This window comes from Pavona decussata, unplaced genomic scaffold (assembly GCF_977016875.1).
Source record: "Pavona decussata unplaced genomic scaffold, jaPavDecu1.1 SCAFFOLD_40, whole genome shotgun sequence".
Lineage (NCBI taxonomy): Eukaryota > Metazoa > Cnidaria > Anthozoa > Scleractinia > Agariciidae > Pavona > Pavona decussata.
The window spans coordinates 2,740,441-2,759,291 of NW_028145462.1; the positions used below are offsets into that span (position 1 = coordinate 2,740,441).

Here is an 18,851-nt window from a genome sequence, read left to right on the forward strand (position 1 = left end):
TGTCAGATAATCTTTGAATATAAAGATTATACCTGGAAAATGTTACAGGAGGTTCGCTGATGAAAAAACCCTTAGTTTTCTGAACGATAATAGGCTAAATATACTTGGAGTTTTTATTTTGGCTCGTCCTCAAACTTTGCTTTCGACAATTTGTCACGTTACGACAAGGATTACGACTTTTGCTTACAAAATGAAAAATTTTGGAAACGCACGCTAAAAAAATTTCGGTACTAGTAGCCATGTTGAACGTTTGAAATTGTCTACACGTTCGGCACTCTGTCGTCTAGAGAGCAGTATGCTTCCGTGATACAGTTGTAAGCAAATGATTACCGTGTAAATTGTCGTTAGCTTATTGATACAGTGCAAAACAGATATAACTACCCAACAATAAGGAAAAAATAAATTTCAAATTAAAGTTAACTCGACGAAAACTTTTCAAACCGCAAGTTTAAAGTAGAAATCACAAATTATTATTGACTAATTTTTCATTAAACGTTTTAAAGGAAAGCCAGGGCTCATTTATCAAACGGAAGGCAATAGCAAAAGCGACATTGAAATTTGTAGTTCACGTTTGTTATTGCTTAAACCAAGGAAGGTTAAAGAATTGACTTTTTCGAAAAAATTCAATTTGTAAGAAGCAGGCAGAGATAGAAAGCAGATAGTGTAATTATCACAGCTTGCATTGTATTTGAAGTGAAATGTTTATGCTAACGCTAGCAAACACGCAAAGTCTATAAATTCCATGAAATGCCTTGAATCATTTGTTTTAGCTAACCGGCATTTGCTTTAATTAACTTAAAACTGCTTAAATTTCAAACTGAAAACCTTCTTGTTTTTAGTAGATAAAAATTTGAAGTAGTGCGGGTGAGTCAAATATGTAAATCTACTGATGTTGAAAGTGAGGGAAGCTCGACTCCCTTTGGATCGGGCCTTCTTGTTTAAAAACAGTCAAAACAAAACTGAACACAAACAGATGGCTTTAGGAGGTTAATTTTATCCACTGATTGGTTGTGAATCTAAACCACCAATGTGTGGTGCACTATCATCAATGTGATCTGTGTGATGCGGAGTTTGCCAGCTACACTAGCCGGCATTTACACCATCGTATTGACGAACACCGCTTTTCAACAATTGGCAAGAATTTGGTGATCGATCACGGCATTAAAAGCCATCGACGACCTTAGCAGCAACTTCTCCGAAATGCTGTTTATAAAGAAAAAGGAGCCTTTTATAGCCTGAACAAGCAATCGGACTCCATCCGCGCAAAACTACTTGGTTCAGTAGACAAGCCGTGCACTGCACGCACACTTACTATGCTAAAACGTTTTATCACCTCACACTGTATATATTAAGTCAGCTTGAATTTTAATTTTGTCACTTGAAAATGATGTCATGGCGACATCGAAGTGTTGTGTGTTTTCTCGCTAATTTTTTTCCTTAAACGATTGGCTGCATGTGTTACTGAAAAAAAACAACACATATTGCTAGAAAGCTGGTAAGATAAAAAATATATTTATAGCGAGTCTTAAAACTTATTCAGAAATTATTGGTCCTGAATGAATTGACCGTTGGTTTACATTTTCACTGAGAAAACCAAATTTTGCTTCATATTTACCGCAAACTAATTAATAAAAAAAAATCGAAAACCGTGAAGCAATACTTCAAATTTTTGTTCATAAACACGTCTTAAGTGATCCTAAAACAGGGACTGAAAAGTATGCAAAATCTGACTGAAAGCAAAGAAACTTCAAATTCATTGATAAGTAGAATTTAACCAAGTGTGAAGAGACAAATGGTCTTCCACTTTTACTGACATAACAGGCTTGAATTCTCAAGTTGTGAAAACTAACATCTAATCTATATAAAAAGATGTAAACTTAAACGAACTCGTGACTGCACACTAAGCAATAATTCAGCTCTGAACTTCAAAGTTTTCCTGAAAACTGAACACGCAGAATTTAAACAAAACAATAAAAAATGGCCTGACTTTTTCTAAGGGGAATCATGCCTAGACCGATTTGCAAACTTTACTGAAAACTAGAAAAGAAAAATATTTATATTGATAAAAAATGAAAATGACTCAGACATTTTCACTTCAAAATTGAGTACTTCAAGCTTGCATCTCTTGCCAAATTGTTACAAATTTTACAGAACCTCTCTCGACCATAAGATTATTCGTACTCAAAACAGACCAATCGTCCTGAAAAATAATTTGAACCTGAACTATGAAAACTCACAGGCAGCGCTGAAAAGCGTGAAAACTGTATCATAACGTTTACCATTTTCACTAACAAATTGTCATTTCTTAGGAAGGATTTTCAATTTGTGATAGTCACATTTGAATGGCATCGAATTTAATACAAGCTTTGCTCGAAAAGAACTGGCTAAATTCGCAATCACATAACTCAACAGAGCCACACAGACAACAAGTACTACTCTTTACAGTGAGAAAAAATAAAGCAGGCCTAAAAGTCAAACAGAGAGCACATTCGATTCTTATCTGTAACTTGAATTGCACTCGGCGTAACTGAAAACTGCCGAACGGTAAACGTTGAAACTGCGAACAGACTCGTGAATAAACTGCTTATGATTTTGCTAAGTCACATTGTTTAACCCTGTTCAGCCCGAGGGTAGGTGGGGTGGGAGGCACTTTGTATCTGCCCCCTTCGTTACTTCAAGAGCATTAACGCTATGACAATGAAACTTGGAGTGTAAATAATATGTCCAAAACTGTTTCCTTAGTGCTGAAAATGGGAAAATAAGGAATTATGACATGGTAATTACGTTATTGACTCTTCACAGCCGCCATCCATTCTTGGATCCGTCATTTTGGATTTCTCGATTTCTCGATTTCACGGCCAAAATCTTAAGGAAACCGTTCAGATTGGCTTAAAAATAATGAAAACCAATAAAGAAATTCTAAAATGGTTTAAAACTGTGAAAGTGACGACAGGTAAAAAATACATCACGTACACATCAAGTCACTTGAACAATTACGTGTCAAAGCAAAATTCTTCTCAGGTGTATTATGGGAAAAGTTTCCCAGTTTGGGGGTGCTTGTTTGATATTGAGAAACTTATGAACGCTTAAAGTGCCTATGAAGCGAAAATTGTCTTTAGGTAGTTATAAAATTTACTCTTTCAAACACGGGATTTCAAAGTTTGAGATTGCTGGGGTAAAAATTGCCGATTTTGTGAGCGTTCAACGTTGGGCTATTTTGCCTTCAAAAATGGTATTCGAATCGCGCGGCCAAAATGCCAAGTGACAATAACCGCTGACGTCACGTTAGTGCCAAGAATTGCAATTCATCATGGCGGAAGAGAAGAAAGATAAGCGACAGCGAGGGCGATATTGCGTTGCTGGCGTCCGTAACAAAGAGAGTTGCCAGAATCGATCGTTCACAGAATTGCTAGACATCCTTTTCTCTTTCCACAATCCTTTTTTGGCGGTAAGAACGGAATGAAAGTAAACAAAGCTTTTGGCACCAACGTGACGTCACAACTTGGAATTCAGCATAAAACGCGATCCAGTCCTCTGACCATTTTTGAAAGCAAAATAGCCCAACATTGAGCGTTCGTAAAATGCACAAATTTTTACCCCAGCACACTAAAACTTCGATATCGTATATGTTAAAGTGCAAATTTTATAACTACACAAAAATAACTTTCGCTTCATTGGCACTTTAAAGACTTCGCGAGCACTTTGCTCCCCCCTCCCCACCCCCCAAACCAGGCTGAATAGGATTAATATTGCATGCCTCATCCCTAATCTTCCAACAGACATCTAACATGAAAAGACATTGCAAGAGGACTCGTTTATGGCCTATGAAATAGGTATTCTCCCTAACATATCGAACTCCCGCCATTTTTTAACATTACCTGAATAGCATTCTTATCTTATCAGGTTTAAACTGACCAGGAAAATCAATTGGACAAAAGCTGACAAACTGATAAACAGGCAAACGTAATGAAAACAGGAGTGCAGAGCATCTTGATTCCCAACATGACCTTACAAAAGCAAAAAGAACCAGAAAATCCTTAGATTTATGAAAGCTAGTCTAAGGCCAACATAACAAGCTGACCACAACAGCTCGTCACGTGCTCCAAGCGTGATCTCTCTACGAGGAGCAGAGGAAAATGTAACATTTGTACTGAAACCCGACTCATCCTTAACCAGAAACCGAACTAAAAGTTGAGTGAAAAATGCCAAACATTCAGGCTCAAATTATCGTTGAGAAATCAGTCAATGGCGTTTTTCGATCAATTGCTTTGTGGAAAAAACGAAACTTTACAACGGCCATCAAACTTGCTAACGGCCTCAGGTAGGCAGTAAATTTGCTGAGAAATCACGGTTTTTGAACTTCACTCTCTATAGCCAACTGACAAGGAACGGAACAGAAAATCCCTAAAGATCCAGTCTCAAACTCAGTAAACGTCTGAAAATGTAAAAGCCAAAGATGAACAGGCCAAATGAAAATGAAACAGGGCTGATCCGCAGATTGCCTGACTCTGGGTTTCAATCGAGATCGTGTGATCGAGCCTCGAAATTCCACTGATTGTGACATTTGGTCTAATGCTTTAAGAATAGCGTAAATTAAGGTTTAAATACCACTGCAAAAGTCGTGAACGATCAATCTTGCTCAACGTTGGATCCCACAGGATCGTGATCAGTCAAAATCGATAAAAATAGAAATGTACCACTTGTCCCTACATTGAGCACGGCCGAAATTAATATACTTTATATTCTACTGGTAAGACCTACAAAATCAAATCGCATGCAACATGTGATACTTTCAATGTTATCTACATGATTCAATGTCGGCTATGCAATCTACAATATATCGGGGAAACCAGACGTCGCCTTAAAAACCGTTTTAATGATCATAGACGTCCTATACTCAACCCTACTAGTAGTTATATCCATACCGCGGCTTCAGAACACTTTCTTGGCAACAACCATTCAGACACTCATATGTTACTTATTCCTGTTAAAAAACTTAGTAATGAACGCAATTCTTTCAGGAAAGCGCGGAAAGCGCACATCATTCATAAAGCCAAAACCCTTGAACCTCTAGGCATTAACAAACGTGACGGACTATAATCTGTCGCTATATATAATATACAATTTTTGCTTTTCTGTTTGCTGATACTATCCACACCATACCACGTCATATCATAGGTACTTCCGCTTACTATTTTAAAACATATATATTCTGATAATTCGTGAGTTGTCCTAATAAACCTGATGAAGAGCGGTATTGGCCAGTCGAAATATCGTCAGTACTCAAGCCTTTTCACGCTGGTTGATCAGTCATTGTAGTAGTCCTTTTGACTTTCATTTCTGCTTTAAGAACGTAAATACAATTTCAAATTTTAACCAAACAGTGACATGTCATCGTCGTCGTCATCATCATCATCATCATCATTCTTTGGCGACAACCGAGATAGAATTCAAATGGCTAATAATTTACCGAAAGCTTGTGTCTCAACACCTTCAGTGAAAACTAAAATTTTAGTAGAAAACAACAAATGGAGGATCACTTAGAAAGTCAAAATTTTCTTAAAGGCTAACCAAATTTTAAATGGAAAAATAAACCCCTGAATGGCGTCCTGCAAATAATTTTAGCGAGAAATCGTTAGTGTTGTTCAACTCCACAGTCTAACAGCAAGAAAATGGACTAAGAAAAATAAATTTTCAGAAAAATCACTTCAAACGCCAGAGCTTGTTGTCGAACCAGGAACGGCTTTTCAACAATAAAAAAAAAAGCCTGTTTGCCTTAAAACCCTTATTGAAAAATGACAAAATATTTCCTCGCGAAGCGAGGGCCGAATGCCCAAGCGTAGCGAGGTTAATAAATTTGTCGGGCCGAAGGCCGCGCTCGGGAGCCAAGCCGTGCGAATTCGAGCCGAACATATATTTATATGTTTATTTATAATCCATCAAATATTTTCGCTCGCGTGCGATTGGTCTAAACGCATCACGTGACCAAATATACCCCAGCTAAAACTGGGGAATATCTGAGGATATTCCCCAAGTGATATTCCCCAATTTCAAAAACTTCAAGGAGCGTCAAGTTTGCAATTAAAATGAATGTCAAGATGGGGGAACGGTTTGCTTTTGTGACAGAAAAAGAGATAAACCTGCTGGTCGATAAACCAGTACCAGAAAACAACATACGCTCTAAAAGTTTTTGACGGTAAGCTGTTCGTAAACGAAATGTTGAAATACTCAAGCTCGTATTTGCGACATTTTCTCTTGGTTTGAACTCTGTTTTACAGTCCTTGAATTAAAAATGTGGTAAAACTGAAAAATATGAAAGGCGAAAAGTTTTAGCCCATCTCATTTAAGAGTGTTTATGGTTTTCTTTCAGTCTGGCGAAATGAAAAAGCCATCAACAAGCTATTAAACGAGTTTAATTAATAAGCTCGAAGCTCGCTCACACGACGGCAAATATTACAGTTGTAATTCAATGAGAGCAATTCGTGCTGGCCTGGATATAAGGAATTCAAATAACGAAAACATAAATTTCAGTACCATTACTGACAGAGTTCAAGCCGGTAAATGATGCTATCAATGCTCACCTGGTCGAGATCGCTCGCGAACATAAAATCTCGTCCACGAAACAAAAACCAGCCATGATACCCCGAGATGTCGAAATTCTCTACGAAGAGAAGCAGCTTGTCCTACTCTCGAGCAACAAGTTTAATCCTCAGTGATTGTGAACGACTTCGTTGCTGGCTCCATTCAATGTCAAGTTAGCAAAGAAAGCGCTTTGATGGAATCCAGCAAAAACAACCGGTGGCGTCGTATTCGACTGCAGGTTCAGCTCCGATTTCTTCACAGGTCGTTTTCGGCTAGCAAATTCCACAATTGTATTTTCGATATAAAGTGCTGCTCCAATTGAGCACGAGATAAAGGAAGCGAACGACAGAGCGCCGGCTGTTTCGTTGACTGGATTACACTTTTTACGGAATGCGATACTTTACAGTTTTTCGTTTTCAGTGATCTTTAGCTTGTTCTCGAGAGGTAGTTAGATTCCCTGTAACCTTATCCGCCACTTGTATCTTGCTTTTGTCTTTCACGGAATTAAACAAGTTTACTTTCCATTCAAATGTTTTACCTTTTCTCCAAACAAACGCTTTCGACCTGAAGCGAAATCTGACGTGGAGATTTTGGAAGCCAACTGACAAACTTTGACGTGATTGACATATGACAGAATGGCAGATCCTGCCGATTCCCGCGAGATTTCCGCATGTTGCGAAAAATATTTGAAGGATAATAAACACAATAGCCTCCATTTGACTTTAAAAACATGCTCAGATATTTGTCCTTGGACATTATCTGCTCCTCGAAGCTCACAGTTTTCCTCGAGCTTCGCTCTCGGAAAACTGTTCGCTTCTCGGAACAGATAATGTCCGCGGACAAATATCTGAGCATATTTTCGCGCCAAATGGAGGCTATTCTTTATATATTTCCGTGAAGGTGTCCGTGCTGTTGCCTGGCAACAGTGCGCAAACAAAGTATGAATGACGTCAGAATGTCTGGCGTCGTCTGAAAAAAATTTGCATACATTGGAAAAAATATGCGTGCATGATCAAATTTCAACTGCAATGTTAATCAATATTCACTGGATACAGAACTATCTCTCCAGAATCTTTTCCCTTTCTTTTAGAAATCCTTTTTGTGAAAGATTGAATTGAAGAAATTACACGTTTTGTGGCCGCGGTAAAATAATTTTACTTGGGAAATAAATTCATCGAACACGACAGCGCTGCACGCCCGTTGTACATTACGTCGCGTCAGAAATAGATTTTCAACCGCAAACTAGCCTGTGGAACTACGAAAAGACCATGCTCATAAAATAATTCCTATGCCCCTTTTAATCTCCTCATTTGATGCTACAGTACGAGTAAAGAGGGTTTTCCACCCAGCCCCAGCTTCGCGAGGTTTTGCGAGTCACGTATTTCTAGTTAAACTTTGAACAGGACCGAGAATAGACCGATAGATCTAAGACATTTTTTTGAACTTCATTTTTCACACAAATTCTTGAACATTCAACAGAAAACATTAAACTGAACAACAATAAAAATTTCCTTGAAAACGGACATATGGATCTTTGATCTTCGGTAAGAAAACACTCGTCCTTAGAATCCTTACTGAAAGCTATGAGATGGTGAGACCTAATGAAACTTTAACAGACAGTAAGTCATTTTAAGTCATTCGAGTCAAGCTTCATCCTAACAAACCACTCAAAAGACATTCAGTAAAACCAGTCTAACTTGAAACACACAGATGTCCTATACACCATATATTTTCACAGACATGTTGTTTTCCATCATCAGGCCTGACAATATGCCGTTTACAAATTGTGAATACCATTTTCACAGAGAATGCATATCTCGAATCAGTCAATACAAAATGGCGCATCACTAAATCTGCACTAAGAAATTGATTATTAGCCTTAATAAAACTGAAAATAAGACAGCATTTCTCTATCTCAGTACATTTACTCAAAACGGACTAAATGCTATAAATGACGATAAACGAAACAGCCTCTACATTTCTCATTTTGGGTAAATTTGGACATTTCTCAACATCAAGATCTCCAATTAAAACTGACAAACAGGTAATATTTAAACGAATTCGAAGACAATCATCATGATCTGTGATCTTTGCTTTGTAATATTAAGAGCTATTGTGAAGCTATCATGAGAAGTAGTTTTGGAAAATGGGAGCCTCTGTTAGATAGATAATTTCATTAAGTACACTGAGAAATAGTGCCCCCTCCTCAAACCTCTTAATGAAATAGACAATCAGCCTAATAATTTCTATACATAATCACCGAGTCTTGTTCCTCAAACTTGTTAAATCGTTTATCATTGAAAATATCATTTTAGCAAAAGGTAAGCCATTCTTAAGACAAAAAGCAAATAAACCGCTTCATAGTTTTATCATGAAGTGCTTAAGTGTGACCGTTCAAATGAAAAATGGTGCTGTTTATTATACCGTTTAGTTCTTACTTTTTGGATACGCAGTTTCAGCTTTCGTTATCTCTCCCCGAAAAATTCTACACCATACTGGCCAGGGTTAGAACTTTATACCTGTGATTGCACTGTAGCTTGAAAAGAAAGACTTTGTCGTACTTGATCGGCTGCTAAAAACGAAACGAAACGGAAGCATGAACTACCGCATTTACTCACGTGTGTACCCTACGCTTCATGCGGACCCCAACTATGAACTCTGATGAAAAAGAACGAGAGTCCTCCCGCTCTTGTTGTAAACTTTCGCCCATGAAAATCCGTTCCTCCCGACTAGCTGCCCCTGGGTTTCTGAGGATGGCTTGTATTCGCGTATAAGCTGCATTCTTAGCTTTAGACTTTCTACTGAATATACAAGTAGTTTTTGTTCAAATTCGTATGGCGTAACCGTGAGTAAATGCAAAAATCCTTCTTGTGTTTCTTAAAGTAAAATTATTTGCTCTACCTCTACTTGCATTGCCTGGTTAGTTACAGAGGTAATCATCTTTGTTGCTTGCTTGAATCTGACGTCTGTAGTTTCCTTGGGTCCTTTATAGAAAGAAAACAAAAATATATCGATCACTAAATGTAATAAGAAAAGGGCAACATTGTAATAAAAATCTCAACGTGTTTTAAGATGTGTTGGGTTGGCAATTTAAAAGCGTCTCAGTTTTGTACGCCCTGTCTACGATGTATGTGAGATCTATAATTTGGGTATTTCGTGTTGCTAGTTTTAAAATGAACTGGTTATTGTATCCAAATGAACAAGACAAATGCAAAGCTTTTCTGCTCCTTCTTGCCTTTTTGTCTATGGTCACGTTCGATTGACCACATTCCGGATTAAACGCAATAACCTCTTTGTTTCTCTCGTTGAGTAAATTTTGGGAGATGAATCTACAAAACGTCTTTCTTACGCACGACATTCAAGGCCCATTTTGTATCCCGGTAATTCCAAAACCTCTGGTGAACGATTCTTAGCAATTATTGTATGTTTTCTTAGCGTGGAATAGGGCCAATCGATCGCATACTAAGTTAAGGTTGTTTTCCGCGATTAACCCTATTCCGGAATAAGAAATCGAATAGGCAGAATAGCTGTTAGATTTCTCTTTTCAAAAAAAATTGGGAGGACAGTTTTGCAAATTTTCACTGATAATTGATAATTTAGATACCATCTTGTATCTCAGTAACTCCAAAAACCTCTTATGAGGGATTTCTGGAATGAATGTATTCCTATTCTGGAATAGGGACAATCGAACGCACAATAAACGATTTTGCTTAAACACCCCTATTACAACTCACCAAAGAGTACTAGTTATAGATTCATCTACTATAAATAACCAACTCACCTCTTTAGACAGCAATTTCTAGGTTTAAGCGTCTTTCGTGACTTCTCATCCCTTGTCTGAAATTCACCTGGAGAGAAAGAGTGAAATTGAGGATCAGCGACTGGAAATGAAGTTAAGGGACAGTTTTGAAACACATGGTTCTCGTTACTCTCCTTTAGCCGCTAAAGTTGAAGTCGTGGGTAGTCGGGCCAAAATTAAAACCTAAAACTGGTTTTCAGATGAGAATAGAGTCTATGGCAGAGTTATCCCATACATTTTGTTCGATTTCAGGTAACAGTTTGCTGACTTAGTACCCATTTATATACCTGGGTACAGACAATGTGGAGAAAAGTTTCTCGCGCAAGGAGCGAATACAATGCAGATAACAGGGGAAGGGTTCGTAAAACCATCTAGGGGAAACTTGTATTGTCCAAGTATAAAAAGCCGTTAGTTCATCAATTAGAATACTTAACGTTCATCGTAAGGTGGCTGGCACCGGTTTGCATTACTTTAAACAGCACTGACACTTTCACGGACCGATACTACCACTCTTTATCAATTGATGTAACAATAATGATACCAAAAAAAGGATTAATACCGGTGATCAAGTTATGGTTATCTTCTCCACATAACGGGTTACCATAGCAACAGTATGATCTGTTAAAACCCCCTAATTTTATCTTAAAGTGATTAAATTTCAAAAAAATAAGGTGGGTCTGAACCCCTCTAGGAAAATTTTTTTAAACTTTGTAAATAATTGTATCTAAGCATACTGATTACAGTTCCATAATAAAAAAAGAGGGGGCCACTAAGCTCGCTTTTGAGTTATAACCACTTAAAGGTAAAATTAGGGGTGTTTTTACGGGTCATCCCGTTGCTATGATAACCTATTATGTCAAGAAAATGACCATAACTTGTTCAGAAAAGTTAAGGCATGGTTTTGATACCGTTATTGTTGAATCAAGTGATAAAGAATGCTTCTATTAATCTGTCAAAGTGATGGAAGCCAGTGCCAGCCGCCTTAACTTAGGAAAACGTAAGGCCAAAATCCTCCCCACACGTTAGCTACAAGGTCGGGTATAAGAAAGAGGGTGTTCCGAAATATTTTCCTATAATATAATTCTCCTCTAACGTGCTTTATGAAGTCTCACCTCTTTAACTTTAATGGTCAGGCTTCATCATTCCTTAATTGTCACAGACTTGTCTTAAAGACGCACGTTAGCATGTGCTGGGTAACTGCCTTTTAAATTTAGATACAGATTTGAGTGAAACATCTGAGAGAAGATAGGAAAACTTCAAGCTGATCAATAACTCCTCTTTCAGGAATGGCAAAAACAACAACAACAAAAAAAGAAACAATAACAGAATAATAATAATAATAATAATAATAATAACAATAATAATAATAATAATAATAATAATAATAAGTAATAATACTACTAATAATGATGACAATGATGATGAAAACTCAACGGTTTAATTAGCCTCTAGGCTCTGACGTTTGATAACACAATATTGTGTTTATTCTAATTGTTACCCTAGTTATAGTTTTTGTTCATGTACCTACATGTATCTGTCTATTGGGCAAGATAAATTGCATTGCATTGCATGATAATGATGATGATATTTAAGTGGGGAGCCCATTTCATCTAAGTACTCTTCAGTACGTCGAAACAACAGAACTGCAGACAACTAATACCAGAAATTACTACGATTCAGCTATCACTATGAAGATGCTAAAAGGGCTCACCTTCGGCTATAAATTAGTTTGTTTTCATGGTCGTTGCGTTCAATCCATTGAATTCATTGTGTCCAACCTTAAAATCGAAGATACCTTTTATTAGTTAAATAATTCGATGCACTACCGGTAGTTCTAGAATTTGTCATCGAGATAAGCGGTACTCAATGCCGCAATAAAATATAGTCCACCACAAACGTCTTATTCGGCAAGAAATCAATGAACAACACTACTGTAGTATGGACAAACTATAGTTTCATAATGTGGTTCTGGCTGTTTAAATCATGGATCTTTTAAAACCGAATGAGCATGCAGTATAGCTCTTTCTTGTGGTACTCTTTAACATGCTACAAAATGTGGTTTTGTCACCGAGTTTTAAATAATAATACTTTCATTCACACTTTACTGATGAATAAATAGCAAACGTTAACTAGTTCCGAGCTCTGGATAGCTCTTAATTATCAGAGCTGAATCTAATAGAACATCAACTTGTATCACAATTAAGTTCTATAAATTCTCAGCTAGGAAAGTAGAATAACGGAAATTACCTAGAGACTCGCTGGAGTACGACGAGGTTGTTTTCGAAATTAAATTTCAAAGTTGACCAGGATTCTTCAGCGACCACGAGCCAGCCTCCATGTGCTCAGAGTTTTAGAGTTTCTTCGATGTACAACGACGATTTTGTCCTGCTGTACTTTTCTTGGCGTTTTCTGCCACCAGATAGGACATTATCAGGGATTATTTAGCGTGGAAAAAACTCTGAAGAAAAGGCAGGTAAACTCCCTTTACGGAGTAATATTTTGTTCTTCGCATAAACGGTCACCGCATTAAGTCGGATTAAGGTGAGAGATACGTTTTAGCATATAATTTGCAATTCAGATCAACATCCAATAATTTTCGCCTTGGTTTCCGAGATATTTTTTTTCCAAATTTCAAAAAGGTGCCGAAAGGTACAAATGGAAAATTTTGTGTATCTCACGATAAATTATATTTGCAGTAAATTAAGACTGTCTCAACTCATGCAGCTGAATATTAATCCCTGGAAAATAAAAGCAAGTCAAAGTTCAAAATGTCAAATAAATAGTCTCCTTGCTGAGACAAGGAAGCATTGTTGCGAACATACAATTCACAAAACTATTCCTGTTTGCTTAAATGCTTCGTGAAACGCAACTGTGTGGATTATCAAGGCATTTGCGCACAAATGCCGAGAAAACAGTTTCCGAAGCATTGAAGTTCACGAGGTCCTAAATTTCGCAGCGATGCCATCAAAGCAGTGGAAGTTAGAATTTCTCAGTCAACGATATTAGAGGATATAGAAGTACGATTTAATCAGTCCCTTTAGGCGAGTGAAGGGAGACGTCTAAAGACCTGATCAACAGTACGCGTCTTTCACGGCGGAGCTGACGCGCCCCTCCCCCCCACCCCTCGAGGGAGGGGGACTTGACCCATGTTTGGGTATAGGGGTGCCGCCGGGGGGTTTGAAAGACCTTAAAAACCTACCCTGTGTAGGACAGCGCCCTCTATTTAAGAGCGCCTGCCTGAGAATATCGAGAACTCGCGGTCAAAACTGAAATTTCGGATTTCCTCATATTTTGTCAGAAGAATCCCTTTGGAGAACTATTCACGAAAATGACAATAAAACTTTCCAAAGATTTTTCGTTTTCGAGAATTCCGGCATAATGTGAAATGCCGTGATCGCGTCGCAGCCGGCGTTAAATTTTGGCGAGATTTGGTGCATTTTCAAATCGCTCGGGAAGGAAGACGGCTCAGCGTATTAAAACGATCTTTTGAAGTTAAGTTAAGCATCCTTCTGAGAATACAGTCTTATAAAAATATTGCTTGAGGATTCTTATTTACATGCATCTTTCAAAGTCCGAAAAATCCTATTTTCAGCATTTTTGTTAACACTTGAAATTGTGGAAACTTTGCGGATAAAATTCTTTTCCTGGTACATCGAAATTTACAATGAACGTTACACTAAAGAAAAGCTCTATTCTTGTGCTGCAACATATAAGAAATTCAGCTTGAGTAATTTAAAAGCCAGCCTTTGACAGAATAAAACACATAGGGAATTCTTGACAATTTTTTTTTTCAAAAATTCCAGTGGTCACGCAAGGACAAGATGACATGTTTCAATAAATTATTGTTTGTATGTTATTTTTACCGGAGAATTATAAAATTCTTGTTCCAAAATTAAATCTAATGATCTAATAAGTTTTGTATTGTTTTATATACCTTAAATAAAATAAGTCTAACTAGGGAGTGAGATGTAACCCCAAATTTGAAAAGGTCAAAGTGTCATGTCACCTTTCTGCTCGTCCAGATCTCAACCAATATTTTTCTTTGTCACATGGTGCATCTAGAACCAAGTATTTTTGATATATCTTACTAAAATCACTTTTGGGTTTGTGGAGCTGTGCAAAGCAGGCACGTTTTCTAGATCACAGCCTGTCAACAACATGCCGACTGTTGAACTCCTCGCATGTAAACACTTCAGAAAATGAGGAAATATATCGAGGCAAAATCTTGTCCTGGTACATCGAAACTTACAATAACAGGTATGCTTGAGGTACGATCTGTTATTTTACTGCAACATGTAAGAAATCTGGTTTAGGTATAACATTTATAGTCAAGTGCTAACAATTTTTTTTTTGTATTTTCTTCGAACTGATATCGCCAGTGGTCACGCAAGTACTAGTTAACACATTTGAAATACATTTTGTTTGTATAATATATTTTAACGAGGGAATGACAGTTATCGCTTCAATACAAAATGTAATACTCTAAATAGTTTTCATTGCTCTGTATTCCTACACAAAAAATTATTCACTGTTAGAGTGAGTGATAACTAACTAATCTAAGTAATGCCACAACAAAATTCGTAAAGGCCGATTGCCGTGGCATGTTTTCCGATAACGCAACGTCAGAATGATCGACAAATTTCATTACTGTACTTCACGCAACTAGTACGTTTTTCACTAAATAGAAGAGTGACAATTTGCTCAGTTCTTAAATGAAGCTGTACGAAATAGCGACATTTTCTACCTCACAGTCGATAGCTAGGGTTAATGACCGTTAATGACAGGTTTACGTTTTTATAACTACAGTGTAGTATCCGAGTTGTATTTACCTGCCGCTTCGATACCACTGATATGAGATAAAATTCCATTTTGCCCGGCGCTTTGGCATATTTTCGAGTAGAAGGTTTCATCTACACGTAGTATTGCTCACTGAAGACGAAACTTCCATGAAACAAACGTTGCGGTATTTTCATCTTTTTCGCAGGAGTTCAACACTAACCCGTGTAGTCTGCTTGTCTATTAAAACGACCTTTATCGTAGCTAATTAAACAGCATTTTCTGAGTCTTTTTGGGTATTTTCTTCCATAGTAAAAAAAATAACATTGATTTAAAGCTGGTTACAACGCATTCAACTTGTTAATAGGCCTTATCACGGTTTTCGACGCCATTTTGACGGGTAGGCAAACAGGCTTGAAATAACAGTGTTTGTATGGAAATCCGATGTCAAATAATTTTCATAAAACATCGCTTCTAAAAAATTCATGAATTGGAAACTTTTGGCACTAGAAAAACTATTTCAAGAACAAAATTGGAGGGCTGTAGCTATGACAGAAAGCGTCCAGCCGTGTTTTGAACTTTCCATACATTTGTCTGTATGGCGAACCAGCCGTGAGCTGCTGCTAAAAATAGTTCGCGGGAAAAAATACAGGGAAATGTAGGGAAAGTTCAAAACTCGACTGGACGCTTTTCTGTCACAGCTACATCCCTCCAATTTTGTTATTAAAATCCTTTTCCTAGTAGAAAAAGTTTCCAATTCAAGAATTTTTCAGAAGCGATGTTTTATGAAAATTATTTGACATTGGATTCCGATACAAACACTGTTATTTCAAGCCTGTTTGCCTACCCGTCAAAATGGCGTCGAAAACCGTGATAAGGCCTATAGATACATAAGTTTGCTGAAAATACTCCCTAGATCCCTGGCGCTTGATTTTTCCAACCGGCCCTCAAACAATCTTAATGAATAGGGGACAATGAATGTAGTTATATAAAATGCGGAGAGAGGAGGAAGCGGAGAAACTATTGTTTTATCTAAGAGGAGGGTATCATGTGGTATAGAGACGCAATACTCTGATCTTAGAAGGAAAGGTGACTGATAAAACTTAAACAAAAAAAGAGGAAATAATATTAAAAAACCGCAATGGTCTCAGCAATCATTCTATCGCTGTGGCTACTTTAATTTGAACGAATTTTTAATCTCCTTCAGTGCACACATTCACCCTTGCATGTAAAAGGTATTCAACAATAATCCGAAGTATTTCCGCACTACAGATGTCATTTAATAGTAACTGCAGGTTTCTCATGCTCACAAAAAAGCAAAGCAACATGCCGTACCTCTAAGGCCTTTATTCGATTCACCATGATGATGATGATGATGATGATAATGGCGATGGTATGATGATGATGATGATGATGATGATGATGATGATGATGATGATGATTTTAGGGCTTATTGAGGCATCTCTCGACCCCTTCCGACTAAACTAGACGTCTAAATAAGATGTCTACGGTCTCAGTTCGTTGGCGGTAGCCTCCCAGGCAGTCGTTTTAAGGGGACTCGGGGAGGAGGTTATACGAGTCCCCTAAAAACGACTGCGTGGTAGGCTACCGCCATCTCGACGGCGCGGGCAGATGGTCAGATTGTTATTCAACTCATCCTTTGAGAATATCAAATTCCATCAATGTAAAGATCATCGTAGCTTGATCAGAAATATCACCGCTGTTTGTATTCCATCAATGTAAAGTCAGTAAACTTAACGTCATATGTTCAATCAACAACATCAGACGATCGATAACTTTACTAACATGCGCGCGAGGATTAATTACATTTCACTGTCAGTTTTGTCGTCAGCAAACACCTTCTTGGCGTTGGGACCTGGATGACTGCAGATATCTTTCTGGCATTCACCCAAAGAAACGCAGGTTGCTGTAATAGTAGTACGAACTTTGACCGCAACCGGACTCGTCGTCTATCAAGGACGAAAATGAGCAATGAGCCGTAAATGCAACCGAAGATATGTAGAAACTGCAAAATATGACATCGCGGAAGAAGAAATGCCGTTTCTAGTATCGAGCAAACCACTCCAAACCAAGAACGCACATTGCTATTTATAACCATTTTGCGTCCTTGTTTATAAATAGCAAGTTTAAATAGCTATGTACACAGTGATGACCATAATATGCCAACAACCTTGTTTATTTTCTGGTGCTCTTCTATCCAGATCGGACTGAGAAGGGTGGACTATTGCTCGCATTAATGGGGATGGTTCATTAAGAGCCAAATTCTGAGAAAATCGAAAATCGAAAGACACTCACGAAAAATCGGATTTTTTTTTATTTGGCCAAAACATCCCTTGGGGTCAACCAACTTAAGAAAAAATATCGAAAAATTCCAACGCTTTATATAAAGGGAGAAATTTTAAAAAGTTTGAAAATCGGGTAAAATGGCGACATTGGGCTCTATAAAAGGCCCGAATTCTCGTCGAACTTCGGGGAGACGGTGAGCGCGTGAAGAAGATCCTATAAAAACGAAACATGGCACAAATATTAATTGATGTTTGCTCGTTAAAACCATGTAATAGTTTTCTCATGTTTTGGTCTGTGGCCGTTACAATCGGCATATTTATACGGTCACTATTTGTGACTCTCATTGCGCGATAAATTGAAGGCCAACTTTGGCTGCAAAAAATGGTTTCTGGTATATGTAGTTTGATCATCAAATCTACATTAAAAGAAAGGTTAGTCATTGTACTATAATCCTGGAAAGTTACAGCTTTGGAAATAAAAATTTCCCGTGTCAGTAAAATAAACTGTCATGGCATACAAGCGGCTATTAATTGTATGCAAATTGGGAGCTGATTCGTCAATGACATCTAAAGGATTTCATTTAACCCGAAATGAACGAGTTACCGTCATCGTCTGTCCTTGAGCGACTTTCTCCCTTCATAAGTGGTGTGTTGATCGTGAATAAGGACGGCTAAATCAGAGGTCAAACGGTATTTTGAAAACATAGGAATCTGTGAATTCAACTGAACCTGGGGACATTCCCACGGCGGACGACGTACAGCAGCTTATAATAATATCGCCTTGTTTGAGAACGATACAAACACCAATGCGCTGGAAAACACTGGTTTCAATTCAATTTCAACTTCTTATGGCACATATGAGCAAAGATATCAATCATCAACCAGTTGTAATAAGCAACAGGAATGACCCCTTCAAGTGACCCACAAGACGTCATTCAAGAATGTTGAATAATTATAGAAGTCACGTAATCACATGAGGTTGCGAATTTCGGGTCGGCCCGAGCGGCTGTATGTTGTGTAAATGTTGCAGCGAAATAAATGTATCTCACCTTCCTTATTATGTTCTTGCCTATAAGAGGAAATTTAAAAGAAGTAAAATAAAAAGAGTTCTACGTTCGGTAAATGAAAACATCATCAGCGTAACCGAGATCTTGCGTCAGACGGAATTTCACAATTCTTTTATTTGCACGTGCTGTGGTAATTTTACTGCTAATTGAATTATGACTTACGAACGATACTAACAAAACCTCCAGCCACGCTTGGCTAGAGGAATTTTTTCTGTTTGCTGATCTCTATGGCTTCGCCATCGTGCAGTTTTTCCTCCCTACTGGAGGGCGCAACAGCCTGCGGATTGAGCAGTGATTATCCAGGGCAGACAGAAGTGATTT

General features: G+C 37.8%; 1 protein-coding gene across 1 annotated transcript in view; it reads right to left on the reverse strand.

The window, feature by feature from the left end:
- Nucleotides 1-18,851, reverse strand: part of LOC146483198 (QRFP-like peptide receptor) — a 167,613-nt gene that overhangs the window by 78,193 nt on the left and 70,569 nt on the right. The window lies entirely within an intron of this gene.